The sequence below is a fragment of the Quercus suber genome, unplaced genomic scaffold (assembly GCF_002906115.3).
Source record: "Quercus suber isolate HL8 unplaced genomic scaffold, Cork oak 2.0 scaffold_71, whole genome shotgun sequence".
Lineage (NCBI taxonomy): Eukaryota > Viridiplantae > Streptophyta > Magnoliopsida > Fagales > Fagaceae > Quercus > Quercus suber.
The window spans coordinates 973,553-985,961 of record NW_027069536.1 but is presented as its reverse complement, the minus strand read 5'-3'; positions in this window follow the sequence as shown (position 1 = coordinate 985,961).

Genomic DNA, 12,409 nt, shown 5'->3' with positions numbered 1-12,409 from the left:
GGCCGAGTTTTTGGTGGAAGTGGCAATATTCATTGAGGTTCCAAGTAGGGGGTATAGGGTTAGACATGGGTGTGGGATCTAAAGGCTTGATGAATCCTTTGGAAGAAAAATTCTCATATGCCTGGGCAAAGGTCATCCCTAGGTCAGAAAATTCTCGGTGGGCTTTCTTTGTGAAGCTTGGGTAGGCTAAAGTTTGTTGAGGTACATCCATGGGATTGGGTGCTTTAGAGGTGGTTGCTCCTTCTCCAATTGTCTATTGTTGATGGCATCCTCTATCCTAGTTCCGCAATCACACAACTCTCCAAAAGAACTAATAGGTGATGACAAGAGCCTACTATTATATGCTGGAAGCAAGTTCTTTATAATCATGTTGATTTGATTTTTCTCATTTGGCCTATTAACCATCCTAGATGCCTTTCCCTTCCACCTTGTCATGTATTCAGAGAATGTCTCCCCTACTCCTTGCTGTGGTCTCCAAATCTCTTAAACTCACATGAATCATAGTATTAAAGATGAATTAATCCACAAACAACTTTACTAATTCATTCCACACCTTAGTTTTGCTAGGATCCTAACTATTGTACCACCTTGATGCACCCCTGTGAGTGAGAGAGGAAATGCATGCAAAGTTTGCTTCTCATCCAACCCCTTAATTTTAGTGATTTCCTAACATGTTGCTTTGGGTCTCCAGTTTCATCAAATTTTTTCACATCGAAAATCTGAAACTTTGGACGTAGTGCAATGGGAGTTTTGAAGTTTATGCCCCCTATGTTATAGAGACAATCATCCATCCCTTGGGCCTTATGAAAGGCCATTTGCATTTTATCCATCTTCTCTCTCATGGCTATGGTTTCTAACGTGAATTTCTCAAATTGCTTGTTCCTTTCATAATCAGCTTTGTTCCTTTCATCCCAATCTTCCACTTCTTCATCATCGACAACCTCTACAAATGGGTTTGGCTTCTTCAATTTGGCTTCTTCTAGCTTAGTGAGGTGACCCCCCCCCATCTTTTTGAGGACATCACTTTGTTCTTCAATTTCCTTGAATATATTTTGTACAATTTCATCACTAATTGGAATGGCCATTGTTGCTTGAGAGAATTCCCCTACTTGGAACTCTTCTTCTTGATATATGTCCTCAATCTTAACCAAATGCCTTCTGTTCTTTCTCGAATCTTGGAGTGGGAACATATTTTATTGACTTTGGTGGTGCAATGGTGCCTGGAAAGAAATCCCTTTTTCATTAAGTCCATGTCCCATTAAAAAGGTTATTTCTTTTATTCTTAGATGTTCTTAGAAAATCTTTAAGTCCATTTTAATGAAAGCCCAATTACAAAGTCACTCCCTTTCCTCTCATGGGCCTTGCCCTTTGTTTCATTGGGCTTCAGTCCATTTACAATAATGCGTTCATCTTACTCTCATGGGCTTTCGTTAAAATGTTCTTAGAGATTTTTAAGTCTTTGTCTCAAACATGGGCTTACAATATATTCATCACCTTTGGGATTTTCCTCTTTCATTTCATTATCATTCATTTTTTTTTTGAAGTAGCCCTTTAGCTAGAATATATTGTAGCCTTCCTCTCAAGGTCCACGAAGTTCTCATCATTTTGGTCCTAGGCATACAACAAAGAGGCCCAAGATTAGGGAAGTTCATACTTGACTTTGTAGGATTTTGGATGCTAAGTCCATAACATACTCGTTATCTTAGGCCCAAAGTCCTCTATTTCAAAAGGGCTTTTGATTTGGTCTTATGATAGCAATTAGGCTATAGTCTTATGAACCTTTCAAGTTAAGATATATCCTTAGACTTAGGGATAAGCCTTTTACATGTGAGAACTTCTTTTCTTTTGTCCTTTTTGTCTTAGGGTATGCCATCACTTTAGGGCAATCCTTCTAATTTTATGTCTTTTATTTATCCTTTAGAATTAGGTGATCACAAGATATATGGTTGAAAAACAAGAAATATATAAAGGGTATCCTCTTCTTGATTGGGTCTAGGATCTCTGTAAGTGTGGGTAAGCTTTCCTAAGGCTAAAGGGATAGATAAGTAGGTTGTTCACTACTAGGTGGGCCATGATTCCAACCGAGGTCCTAAGTGGACTTTTGTGGATTGGTGGCAAACTGTTAACATACTCAAAGTCCATCATCATAAGTAATGACACACATTATGAGTTGATGGGATGAACTTCAAAAGACTTGGGCCTGAATGGAGCCATCCATCTTTCCACTCATCACTAACCAAGGCAATGGGACAATAGAACCAAGTGATTTGTTTGTGCAACAAGTATTAAGTAAGCCCTTATTAAGGTTAAGACACAGGACATATAGGAATTAAACTCAAAATACCAGTAGAGTTGCCACTATGGACATAATAGGTTTTGGAGTTGCCACCTAGTTTTTGCAATGGCCTAGGAACCATATATGTAGCGTCCTTTCAAGGAAGAACATTTTGATCTTATTACCAGAGATATGAGTTTGGAGTTAAGGTACGGTTTTGGGAAGGTGTTAGTCACCCAAAATTGCCTAACCTTATGGTTGGCTTCCCATCATTGTGTCTTATGTCTTAACCCTATTAAAGGCATACTCAATATTTGTATCTAACTCTCACACACACTAACATGTATATAAACAATCAACAATGTATCAATCATCCCTAACCATACATCTATCATGGCATACCCTAACATTCATCTAGTAAACAACCTATCATTCATCTAGCATACATGTCATGGCATCAAGGTATTTCATCACACCACAAACCCTAATCATGCTTAATCACATCACAGACCCTAGCATACATCTAATCATGGCATCATATCATATTGCATTATCTAAGGCAGCAACATGGGTATTAAGAGATCCAAACAAACATGTGATAAGAACGACCCATCAAATGAGCTTATTCACATCTATCATTAAACAAAACCCTACTCAAAGATGCATGTTCTTGTGAACGCATGACTTACCTTTTCTTACCTTGCAGCAACTCAGCACCTACGACAATATGCATGAACATATGAATGCGTGTTCATAGTGTTGAAATAAAGACAACACAAAACAAACCCTAATCTAAGCATGTGAAGGGAAACATCTAATTAATCATATGAAATCGAAGCTTTAAAAGCACAAAAACGTGGAAAGGAATCTAAATAGAATTATACATATGAAAAAAGAAAACAAAACTAGGGTTTCTGGGCTGGTTTATGTGTACACATGAATAACCTTGCATGCGCATAATCAAGCTTGCATACGTAGCCTTGATCATGCACATTTGGGTTTTTGCCTGGAAATCCTAAAAACACAACAAACAGAGCAAGATTCAAAACATAAATTCTAGCAACCTAACATGGTTAAAACATAAAGAAAACACAAACCTAGTCTAAGAAAACATGTTATAAGCATAAACAAGGCAAAGAAATGGATTAAAACATAAACTAAAAGCAGAAATGAAAGAAAAGTTTAAAAAGAGAATACCTCAAAGCAAAAGCTTCTAGGCTTGATTGTTTACCGTTCCCCTTCGTCAAATCTATCACAAAACAATAAGAAAGTGATTAGTAATCTTAAAATTCAAAGATCAAGGCCAAAAAAGGCCCTAATTTGTAAAATTGTTATTTCCAACTAACTTATGTTGGCTTAAATTTCGTGCCAAATTTGATTGTAATTTCTTCGATCATTTTCCTTGTATTATTGTGAGTTTATTTGTAATGGATAAGTGTGAGACATCAGTGAAGAATCAAGCTTCAAAAGGTGAATCATTGCAATTCATGACCAGCTCGCAAGTAACTCGAGAGAAGCAACCCATGAAAAGGCCATGTATGAAGCACATGATTGAAAGCTGAAGAGTCATGCCAGGATATCAAGTTCGTGATTGTTTTGCAAGAAGAGCCATCCCATGAAGTACCCACGAAACATTCTGTTTGGCAAAAAGTTAAGTTGCTTTACCAAATTCTTTGCCCACAATATAAATACCCCCGTTACCACGAATTGTAAGGAGTGCTTTTTAGAGAGAAAACCCTAGCAAATACACTTGAGAGTTAGAGATTGTTATACCCACAATCATTTACACATTTGTGGTTTTCCTCAACTCCTACCTCTCCATCTCTAGATCCTTGAGAGGTTGTTAGCCCAAACACTTACCACACCCATTTTGAGTGTTAAGTGAGATTTGGTGTTACTAGAAAGCATTGGAAGGAGCCGTTTATTGGCGGATGCAATCGAGCTGAATTGTGGGATCCTAAAAGCAAGAGAAGACAAGACTCTGAGAAGTTCGTTGGTAGCAGGAGCTTGGAGGTCTCAAGTACATGGGGTAGACTAGGCTTGGAGTGTCTTTTGTTATTAGTGTACTCCAACTTTATTCTCTAATGGATCGATTTCGACTTGAAGTGTCGCGAAGAGGTTTTTTGCTAATTTCTTTGGTATCCTCTTCGATAACACGTCTTGGTGTTATCTTGTGCTTGCATCTCTCTTCCCTACTCTTTAAGCTTTCATTTTATTGTTTAATACAGCTTAGGGTAGTGTTATCGGTTCATTGCACTTATTTACTCTTGTTCTGCACTTAGTTTAAGTTAGAGTAAAAGTAATCTAGCCATAATTTTTAATTGGGAGTCTGAACAAGCTCTTGTGCTTTAGCACAAATCTGAGATTTCAAAATCAAATAAAATTGACTTGAGAATGTTTAGTGAAAAACTCCCTCTTTGATTCACTATTTCTAGTGAATCTTAGTGTTTTCTCATGGGATTTCTGTGTGTTTTTGAAAGGTACCATGTATGGCTATTTGTATTATGAAAATGGGGGTTTGGAACAGCCCTCAAATTATATGGGATTCATTCCAAATCTCAGTTTTTAGTGCAGAAAACTTGCCTTTCTGGTGCTTTTGAAACCCTACCTATGTGTGTAGGCTCTTACCTGAGTACGCAGGCTTAGGGTTTCTTTTGGTCTTTATTTTCCAAAAATATATTTTTAGCTCATTAAAATTTATATTTTCCATTTTAACATCTCTCAAGTCAATTTGTAATTTGATTGGGCCCTAAACCAACTTTGGGTCCTAGAATTTTAGCATCAATAGGGAATGGGAGCCCGAATTGTAAGGGGTACAAAATGCAGTGTCTACACTTATTATCCAGTCTTTTAATAAGTTGCCAGGAAGTGTTTCATTTGTTTTTTCCAACCAGTGATGGAAGACCAGGATACTTTTCATGTTGTGGAATGACCTCAGCACCAAAACGAATTTTGATTTCATGTTGGATATTTGGAGATGTATTTCTGCTAAAAAATAGCAAAGTTTTATCTTTATTTAGCTGTTGCCCTACGCTTGATCATAGGTGAGAAATTTTTGGAGCATCTTTGCAAGCCACCATTCCCTTAAGAAGTCCTTGGTCTACTGGTGACTAGAGTAGAGTTGATAAGCTTTCTGCACACAACAAGAACAAATATGAAGCAAGTGGGTCTCCTTGGCCCAATCGCTTAGAAGGGATGATATTGCCACATGGTTTCCCATTAATTTGAACAGAATAAGACACTGTGTGAACACATCTCATCATTATAGTCACCCACTTCACATTGAACCCCATCTTCTACATAATTTTTTCTAGGCATCCCTATTCCACCCAGTCATAAGCCTTGCTCATATCTAACTTCAAAGCCATTTCACCTACTTGTCCACTCTTTGTTTGGCTAATATGATGCATTGTTTCAAAAGCCACTTTGAGAGACCGCAAACTCGGGTGCTCTAAAAAAAACAGAGATTTGCATGCTTTTAAGGGCACCTCTCTTTTTGGGTAAGTGGCGAAGTCACCACTTATTTTTTTATGCAAAAAAATAAGAAAGAACTAAATACAAAATACATATTCAAAATACTTTGAATGTTATTGATTGAATAAAGAATAGTACAATTTTGGTAAGTTAAACCTTACAAGGCTTTGAGTCCTAGTTACATTCTATGCAAAAGTATACAAAACTTTTGGTCCTAGTTATAATCTATCAAAATTAAAGAAAGACAAAACACGAATCTACCTATCCAAAAATCCCAAGCTCAGGGCCTAGGCTACACAATGGGAAAGTGTTAGGCACTCATTCCGCCTAGACAGAATGGGAAAGTTAGTGTTAGGCACTAACTTTTTCTAAAAAAATTAGATCTGTATTTAATGAAAGTATAGATTAGTTTTGAATTTAGAAAAATTAGATCAGGTTTTGGTTAGATCTGAAAGATCAGATCAGTTTTTTTTTTTTTTTTTTTTTTTTTTTAAATCAGATCTAAAAGATCAGATAAGTTTTCGGTTAAAAAAAAAAAATCAGATTTGAAAGATCAGATCAGATTAGTTTTTTTTTTAATAGTTTTTTAAAGAAATCTTTGATAGATATTAGTAGACTTTGAAATTTAAGAAAGAGAACCCAATAAACAATCATCTAAGAACATGTTAAAGAAAAATTCAAGTAGAACATGGTAATTATACATTAAGAGCAAGAAATAATAAAACATGTTAAACATATTCATGCATCATCAACAAAACAAATGGAGAAGAAAAGAAAGAAAAGAAGAAGAGTAGAATATGTCTTGCATGAGCATGCTCTTCTAGTTGAAAGAATATTTTAGGATTCAAATAAATTTATTCAAATTTTTGAAGCCTAAAATACTTTACTTACAAAAAAGAAATTCCTAAGGCAAGAGCCTCTAGAACGTTTTTAACGAAAGGAGATTTGAAAAATCAGAAGAGAAGAGCTAGAAAGAAGGGGGGGGGGGGTTAGAAAGTGTGTTGAATGTTGGGAGGCCTGCCTTATTTATAGAGGTTGGAATACTTAGAAAAATAAGCAAAAAACGTAAGGGAGAAAATCCTAAAAGAAAAGGAGATTTGGATAAGAGTAAGCTGATTTTTCAGATTAGAACAAGCTTCAGTATTTTGAACATATCGTTTGAGTAAAAATTCTGATTAATATTATATTTTGACAGCTGAAGGGAAATTCGATTCTCTACAACTTTCCCAGAAATAGCTGAGTCCTAATTTTGAGTTCTACTATGCCAAAAGTTCCTTCGAACTTGAATCTGAAATCTGCTACTTGCTTTGCACGTTTTTGAAGTGTTTTCCAACTTTAAAACTGTATTTGTATGAATTTAAGAGTTATTTTCATGATAAACTGAAAGCTCGTAAATGTGTCGAAAACACAAGAGCTGTTTAGACCCCCAAATCAAAGTTACAGCTTGATTGATTTTACACTAACTTAATACTAAGTGCGGAATAGTGTAAACACAAGCGTATAAGCAAGAGAACTACTCTAATCCATATTTAAAGCAACATGTAAAGTTGTGATTTACAACTATGTGTTTTGTTGGCTTTTATTCGTGCCAAATTTGATTGTAATTTCTATCAATCGTTTATACCCTATATTTGTTGTGGGAATTGTTGTAAGGGGTGTGTGATAGAGTAGCAAATTGCTCGGTGAGATCTTTTTCTGTTGTCTCCACCCCCAACTGAAAGGACGCCCTCTTCTCAGCTTCAGTGGCCTCCTTAGCCAGCTGGGCATCCTTCTGAGCTTCCTCGGCAGCCTTTTTAGCCTTCAGCAGCTCGGCATGAAGCGCCTTAGTGGTTTCCCTTTCAGCTGCCAGATTTTTCTGGGCTTCACTTAGCTGCCTGCGCTGAGACTCGGCCTGGGACTCAGCGTTCTTCAGACCAGCATCAAGGCTATCCCTTTCTTGGGCTACTCCTTTTAGCTGCTCCGAAAGCTTAGAGATTTCTCCCTTCAGGCTGTCTAAGGCTCTCTCTGCCTCGGACCTAGCTTGGGCCTCGGCCTGGGCTTCCACATGGGTCTTACGATTCCATTCTTCAGCCACAAAGACCCGCTGGGTGATCTGAATCAGATGAAAGTGTTAGTATCCAGCATAGAAAATCTACATTGTAACCCAGGAAGGGAATGGATATACTTACCATAGCCAAATCCCTCTTTAGAGACTTGAAGAGTTCATATTGGCTGAAACGCCTATATGAATCCATGTCTCGGGGCAAGAGAAGGGGTTGCTGCAGTGCCTCGGCTATCAGTCCAGCACGACCCCCGTCATAGTTTCTGACCGAGGTCTCCCAGGGAAATGGGATGCCATCGAGCTCTAGCCGAGGGGACCATATGCGTTGTCCTCGGCGCACCTCGGCTAGTGGAGGCTCTTCTCTACTCTCCACCGAGGATGCCCTCTTTTGTCGGGTCTCTTTGACCTTCTGCTGCTTGGTCTTAGGTGGAAACCCCTTCTCCTTATCTTCGGGCTCCATCGGCCTCTTTTTCTTTAAGTCCGATATAGGTTTGAGGGCCGGATCAGAAACCTGTGCAGTGGGAGGAGGAGGAGGCAAATTTGCTTCGGGGCGAGAAGTCCCCGTCCCCTTGACTTCAACTTTATTGCTCCTTCTCTTTAGGAGCAGCCTCAGGTCAGACATCTCTTCCTCTGAAGAGTCTTCGGGGACTGTAGTCAGCAACAGAGGCGGTCGGACACAAGAATGTCTGTCAAGCTCCTCTTTGGAGTCCGAAGGAATTATTTGGATGCCCCCTTCGTCTTCCCCTTCAAACTTGAAACTGTCAATTTGTGCGTCTAGGGAGGCAGACGAAGAGCCGACCCTTTCTCTCGCGGTCGGCTGAGCAAGGGGAACTTGCTGGACCGGTCGGACGAGCAGCGGAACACCTTGGGGATTAGGGTGTGGAACCGGTGCAAGGTCGTAAGGCGCTAGGAAATTCTTCCGAGCAACGTCTATCCTACGCAACCTATAATCGCCCTCGGTAATTGCGTTCCCCGCTGGCTGGACGTCTACCTTCTTAGGGGTGTAACCGAGTATGAGTGGGACGGACCTCAACTGTCCGTCTTCGCTGACGTATATCTCCGAGCGCAGCAGATATTTGAGGGCAGGCACGTTGGTAAGGCTCAGCCGAGGAGCAGTATGAATTTTATCTGTAAAACAAACACACTTGGTCAGTTCAGAGATCAGATACAAGGATAAACAAAGGAACAACTACTAAAAGAAAAAGCCCTAAGACTATGGTTAAAGACCCTGAGTCCGAGAAGGCACACCTGGCTCTCCTGGCTCGGTCGGGCAGTGTAGACCATCGTGCCATGCGCCCAAGACGATCAGATAATCGTCTTTCATCCCCTTATTGGACTTAGGAAGGCAGGAGAATAGCCTCACGACATCGGAGTGGGATTTAAGGTAATAACCCCCCCTTTTTGGCCACGACACTCATACAGGTATACTAAGTCGTGCCAAGTTAGCCCTAAGCCTAACTGTTCATTTATGACGTCAAAAGCCCCTAGAATCTTAAAGGTGTTGGGCGCGCACTGATCGGGAGAAAGCCTATGATTACGAAGATAGTTTAGGGTCACGGGACCCATAGGAAGGGTCATTCCCCCTTCAATGAAGGCGATCATAGGAATTATGACCTCTCCTTCTTGTCGGGCCAGCAGTAGTCCCTCCGGGGGGCAATACCTCAGATTTACCCCTTGCGGGATATGGTGGAGTCTTTTGAACTCCTCAATCAGCGCCGGACTATCGACGAGATACTGGAATTTACCCATCTCTAAAAGAATGAACGAAACAGTGAGGAGGAGGGTGTTAATGGAAGGAAATGGTAGCCGAGAAGGAAAGAAAGGTTCAGGAGGCACCGAGACTTACACTATCACGAGTAAAGCGAATTCCCTAAACTCGAAATGTAATGTGGGGTGGAATCCTGAAGACAAAGCACGCAGAAATCCGAGTGGGTGTGAAGTGCTTTTGAAGACAGGAACTCTCCGGAGGCTCTGAGAATGCTCTGGGCGTTACGAAAGTATGTAAAGTAAGAAAAGTAACTGCCTACAGGGGTTTATATAAGGGACAAACAGAGCGGTATCATTCATCTCGCTCGAATTACGAGGGTAAACCCTACCCGTTTGATCAATAATCCACCGTTGGATGCAAAGGACACAGCTGCCCGAAGTAGTTGATGCGTTACATTGGGAAGGAGAGGTGTGCAGCGGTAATAATGAGGCGCGCGTCTCCACAATCTCACGCGTGTAAACAGGGGCATTTGTGACTTTTTATTTCTGTTGGTTTCTTTGGTTTTAATTTATTTTCATTTTTATCCACTAATTCCCGCGTACCAACTCAAAATCTTATTCTTTCTTCCCGTTTGCGTGGGAAAAAATAAAATTTTGAGGGCTATTGTGGGGGATAAAGGGGTCAGGCCCAAGTTAATGGGCCGAATACCCACGAGAGGACTGTTCCACATCCGAAGAGAAGGATGAAGAGAGTGCAAGGCCCAGAGTGGAGTGGAATCCTCTGGGTAGAGGATTAGCGCTTTCCGAGGAGGATATCTCCAGTCCGAGGAGGACATCTCCTATCCGAGGAGGATGTTTTACTCTGATATGATATCGGAGACTAATTGAGTAGGGGAAAAGCCTGATTGACTGCCCGAGGACTCCACCTGATCAAGATAAGCTTAAAGCATATTCAGGAACGATAAAGATGAGGAAATATCTGAAGGAAAAGCTGCTGCTACCGTATTCAATGCATTACAACAGCTTTTCTGGCCGCATTTATGTGGAGAAGACCTCTGAACAGTGCCTCCTAACCTACCGCCACTCACACAGAGATGAAAAGAAGTTGCCTGACGTGACAGGTACTTGAGCAAGTTCATAGATGGGGAGCACGTGGACGATGGAGATGAGGGTGAGAGTGATTATATAATAGAGGGAGAGGGTTTGAAACAGACCATGGCATGTATAGGAAACTGATCAATAAAGAGTGAAAAGAGTGATAATCCATTGCTGTGAATCCCTTGCTAATTCTAGTTCTTTGACCCATACTCTACAAATTAATTGTCGTTGGGTTTACGTAACGAAATTGGACCCTACACTAGCTATTGAGCAAATCATGAAATATTTAATTGGTACCCAAAACTATGGCTTATTCTATAAAAAGTACCATGCTATGATTGAAGGTTTTAGTGATGCCGATTAGAATACTTTGTCAGGTGATTCTCTCTCTACCATTGGTTATATTTTTACTTTAGGTAGTGGTGCTATTTGTTGGAAATCCAAAAAGCAAACAATAATTGCTAATTCAACAATGGAAGCTGAATTAATAGCATTAGCTTCAGCTAGTGAAGAGGCAAATTGGCTTAGAGATTTGTTATATGAAATTCCACTTTGGGAAAAGCCAATTCCACCTATATTAATTCATTGTGATAGCACTGCTGCAGTTGGTAGAGTTAAAAACCGTTATTACAATGGTAAATCCAGACTTATAAGAAGAAAGCACAGTACCGTGCGATCTTATTTGAGTAGTGGCATCATAACTGTGAATTATATTAAATCTAATGATAATCTTGCAGATCCATTTACCAAGGCCTTGGCAAAAGATAGGGTCTTGAGTACATCGAGGGGGATGGGACTAAAGTCCATAGAATCATGAGCCATGTATGAGGATACCCAACCCAAGGACCAGAGATCCTGAGAATTGGGTTTAATGGGAAAAATGAATCATACGATGGTCGTAAGAAATACACTATTCATTTTTTTAAAATTATTTATTTTGTAAATAATTTTTTAATCGTTCATCCCTATGATGTAAGTGCATTTATCCTGTAATGTGGAGAGGTTGAGTAAAAAACTCTTAATGAAATTTGTAGCTCATATAAGTGGGGTGTCAGAATTACAGGAGCACCCTTGACAAAATTTCACCTATGTGAGTGTGGGGGTGGGGCCACTCCCTATGAGATTTGGACTTAATCTCAAATACACTCATGAAACTGGGATCAGCACACGGCCGTAAAGTGCTAGCTATAAAAGCTCATGTCAACACCTGGATCATTATGTGTGAGCAGTAATACTTTATTTCTCTTAAGTAGTCATAGTTCAAGTCGGAGACCACTACTGACTCTGGAGTAGAGATTGTTGTTTCACTAAGTGAAGGTTCAATGCAGAGCACACCTTCATGATGCATAATAATCCCTCTTTGCCCTTTTTTTTTTTTTTTTTTTTTTTTTTAATATTTTATTGCTATATATAGGTTTTTTTTTTAACCTCCTCTTGACTACCTATAGGAGAAAAAGAGAGTAGATTTTTAATAGTGGAGTGGACCATTGAATAGAGAGGGCTTATTTGTTAGCAGGAAGAGGACTATCACTCTAAAGCAAATTACGAAATTTAGCTACAACCGTACTCAATATCAAACTACAAAAACTTGCAATTTAAACAAATTATTGATGACATAACTATTGATTTTTAATTTTTTAGAAATTTTACAAGCATGGAGGATATAAGAAGAAAATATAATCTAATGGTGGATTTGTCAAAATTAATCTCCAATAAAAATATATTGAGTAAGGTTTTAGCTTTAGGCTACAACTAATTTTGTAACTAAACTTTGTCCATAAAGCAAATTTTCTCAAGAAGAGAGCCTATTTTGG